Source organism: Dermacentor variabilis, unplaced genomic scaffold (genome assembly GCF_050947875.1).
Source record: "Dermacentor variabilis isolate Ectoservices unplaced genomic scaffold, ASM5094787v1 scaffold_22, whole genome shotgun sequence".
NCBI lineage: Eukaryota > Metazoa > Arthropoda > Arachnida > Ixodida > Ixodidae > Dermacentor > Dermacentor variabilis.
Window position 1 is genome coordinate 827,150 of NW_027460390.1, and position 4,441 is coordinate 831,590.

Sequence of the window (4,441 nt, forward strand, 5' to 3'; positions counted from 1 at the left end):
GGGCACCAATATGCACATACACTCACACACGCACATGAAGACACGTGGCATCGGAACATGCCTGGACGCGCTTGGCGGGGAGGCGTAGCGGCGACGCCGAACGGGCCAAAATGTCTGCCGCTTTGTTGCAGCCGCGCCGGCTAAACCGCGCGTCGTAGGCGAAACGTAACAACTCTCAGCGGCCTCTCCTCCCGCAGTCCCACCTTCTGCACTTCTCCTTCGCCCCGCCACCCTTCATCATGGCTCCTCCGAGGCACCATAATTCCTTACAAATTATTCAATGGAATGGCAGGGGCTTTCAGCGAAAGCGGGACCCTCTGCAGCAGATTATCGCCGATTCTTTGTCCCCACCAGACATTATCGCTATCCAGGATGCCAATGTTTGCAGGAAACTGCCAGGATACGCTGTGATTCCCACTGACTCCACTAATCTTCCTCGGGTGGTTACATACGTCTGTAACACCTTGCATTACGCGGAGCACGACGTTGCCTCCCCTATTGCTCACACCTTTATCAAAATTTTAACCCACACACCTGCACAATCTCCCCTGTTCATGCTTAACTGCTATCTTCTCCCACGACAGCCGATTCACCTACTCGCTCCACTCCTCAAATCCGTAACCCAAATGGCCGGATCAAACCCCCTACTGGTTGCCGGTGACTTTAATTGCGTTCACGTGGACTGGGGCTATCGACGCACCAACCACAGAGGCACAGTTTTATACAATAATACGCTCTTACTTCACCTGACCATCTTTAATGATTTTAGCCTACCTACGCGGGTAGTAACAGTGTTACTGCCGATACTAGCCCAGACCTCACGCTTGTTAGAAACTTGGCTCACCTACAGTGGGAAAGAACGCAAGCCACACTAGGCAGCGACCACCACCTGATTCGCATAGCGGTGAACTATCCCCGACCTCAGCGCAAATTTACCGCTAGGCACACTACCTGGGATCAGCTCCGTAAATTTAGGAAAGCGCAGCCAGCACAGGCCCCCTTCGGTGGAGAACTCAAAAGCACAACAGGAAACTAAAGCTCAACCTCGCCCAGCTTCAATCCCAAATAGAACACCATAGTGCCACTCTTTGCAAAGCTAACTGGGCTCAGGTTTGTGACGGCCTCCGAGGCAATCTCTCCACAACCCGCGCTTGGCATCTGTTACGCCACATGCTGGATCCCACGCAATCTAAAACTCAGACGCGTCTTAGCATTCGCCGCCTCACTCATAACCATCAACAGGACACCGACGCCTTCCTAGCGCAGGTGAAATGCACCTATACCACCCCAGGTCCTCCTTGCAAACATCCCAAGTACACGGGCTCACCCCAACCACAGCTTGACGCTCCTATTACAGAATCTGAATTTCGCGCAGCCCTATTGAAATTGCACAATACCACACCCGGAGGAGATCAAATTACGAATGCTGCCATCTGAAATCTTGATGATGTCTCCATATCTCACCTAGTTACCTACTTTAACGAGTGCTGGGAGGCAGGTACCCTCCCTGCTTCCTGGAAGCATGAAAAAATTATATTTATCCCCAAACCCCACAAGCCCATCACCCTTGAGAACACCCGCCCCATTTCTCTTACATCTTGTCTCGGCAAGACTTTTGAGCACATAATCCTTGCCCGACTGACAACGCACATGGAAGAAAATCACCTTTTCTCCCACAGTATGGTGGGCTTTCGTGCGCATCTATCTGCGCAGGATGCCCTACTTCAAATTACGCACGATGTGCTTGATGATACCATCCCCCATCTTACTAAAGCCATCCTGGCGGTTGACCTCATTAAGGCATTTGACAGAATTCGACACGCTGCCATCTTACGGGTACTGCAGGTACTACAGGTAGGCCCTAAGACCTACAACTGCGTTCGCGCCTTCCTCTCTTGCCGCACTGCCTCCTTGCACATTGATCAGCTCAGCACACCCTCTTATACACTCGGTGAATTTGGAACCCCGCAAGGCGCGGTCCTCTCCCCCCTTCTATTTAACATTGCTCTTATCCCCTTAGCCCAGAAGCTTAATCTCATCCCACACCTAAAACATGCTCTGTACGCTGATGATATTACCACATGGACCACTCATGGCTCAGACGGGGAAATTGAGGAAACTCTACAATTAGCAGTCGACACGATCTCCGCTCACGTATCATCTATCGGACTCGAGTGTTCCCCCTCTAAGTTCGCGCTCCTCCTAATTAGACCAAAATCTGCCGCCGGCGCACCCATCCAAATCACTTTACAAGGATCCCCTATCCCCATCACTCCCACCCTGCGCATCCTTGGCTTCTACCTGCAGTACGTATTCCGGACGCAATGACCATACCCTTAAAACACTCAAGGTCTCCACGAAATCAGTGTTGCAGCTTCTACGCCGCGTATCTTCCCTGCATAAGGGTTTAGACGAAGCAGACAACATGAACGTTGTACATGCTTTCACGCTTAGCCGCGTTCTGTACGCCACTCCATATCTCAAGCTGAACTGCACGAAAACCGAGCGCGTGAACGCCATGATCCGCTTTGCAACTAAGGCAGCCCTCAACCTACTTCGCAGTACTAGCACAGCCAAACTCCTTGCACTAGGCATGCATAACACGCTTCCTTAACTAGTTGAGGCGCACCTTCAGACGCAATACCTAAGACTTGCCGCGAGCGCCACTGGCCGCCATATCCTCGCCTCGCTTCGCATCAACATACCCGCTAATCAGTCAACCCTTATGGCCATTTCTTGACACATCCATACACCGCTTGTATTGAAACCCCTTCCTCGAAACGTCCATCCCCAGCATCACATCTCTCGCCGCGTAGCTCGCGCAAATGCCCTCCACAAGTATTACGGACAAGTCGAGAAAGCCATCTGGGTAGACGCCACATGTACTACGCATGACGCTGTAGCAGTTGCTTACAACCCAACCTTACCCTGACCCCTAACTCACCATCTTCCCTCAGGCTCTACGCCTGAGGAAGCAGAGGAGACCGCCATCGCCTCCGCCCTTGCCCTTTCGGATGCTCAATACATCTTTAGCGATTCAAAGACTGCTTTGTCCAACTTTGCCAGAGGCAGGATTCACAACACTGCCTGGAACTTGTTGAACATCCCCACCCAGAATTTACCACGCAGGGTAGAGCTCCGGTGGGTGCCGGCTCACTCTGGGAACCCCGGAAACGAGGCTGCCAATAAATTGGCCCGAGGTTTAATTTGCCGGGCTCAGGACAGCCTTGATCCGGGTTTCTCGAAGGAGCGGGCGCACAGCTTTGCGGAGCTCACGCAAATACCCCGTTTGGACAGTCGGACTTACCTTCCTCCTCGCCCCTCCCTGACGCACTCCCAACAGATCCTCTGGAGACGCCTCCAGACCCGCTCTCTCCCATCCCCTCAGCTGCTATCCCACTACTGTGGCACCTCCCCTACATGCTCCCTATGCGGAGACCCTCACGCCACACTCTCCCACATCTTTTTTGGCTGCCCTGCCGATCCTCCCCCGCAGGGACAGCCCGCCATCTCAAGCTGGGAGGTCTGGGATGTCCTGCTCTCGTCTACGGACCCGACATCGCAGCTTACTGCGGTGACTCTGGCTGCCGACGTCATGAATAAAAGGAGCATAAACGTCTCGACGTAGTGCGGGACCGTGCGGTGGTCCAGGGACCCAGAAGAGTCCAAACTCACTTGCTATGAATAAAGTTTTTCTGTCTGTCTGTCTGTCTGTCTTAGCACGAGCGCTGCAGGTGCGAGACAGCCTGTCCGACACAGCGGTCGCCGCATCGGACGTCCGTGCCTGCTGCTTCACCTATTTTACCGTGCCGGCAGCCAGCGTCCGAGAGTAACCTAGGGACAAACGCGCGAAGAAACCTCCTCCGTAGTGCCTAGGCAGAGTTGTACATTCAAGGAGCAAACGCCCCGATTTTCTCTTTCGCGCCCGCTCTTATTCGCGCCTGCGCACAAAGGAGTGGCGATCCCTCAATCATAGCCTTTTTGGTCGCGTCTTACACGCGTTGTTTTGCGGATATATTTGTTGATTCATTTAGAGAAAAACATTTCGCACTTCCAGAGCCTGCCGACAAAAAAAAAACTGGTTATAATTTCATATGTGCATAAACTATATCACACAGCCGCAGGAATGTAGCAGGAGGGTTTGATGTAAAGGTTGTTTTTTTCTAGCCCCTAACAAGATGATCAAAATTTGTGGCAAGATTGAAAGGAAGTTGGCCCAGGCTGCCTCCACTCATGCTGGGAAAGGCTGCACTGTTAAGCACACCTCCCCGCCTGTGCACTGTGGAATGAGAGTCGTTTACCAGCTTCCATTTTCCTGCGGTCACGTCTGGGGGCGAGCTCCACCACTGAAAAAGCTGGCGCCACCATCGGCGTGACGTGGCATGAGGGATCACGTGGACACAGCTGCCGCGTCGGCTGCTTCGGAAGCTCCGAAGCGAGC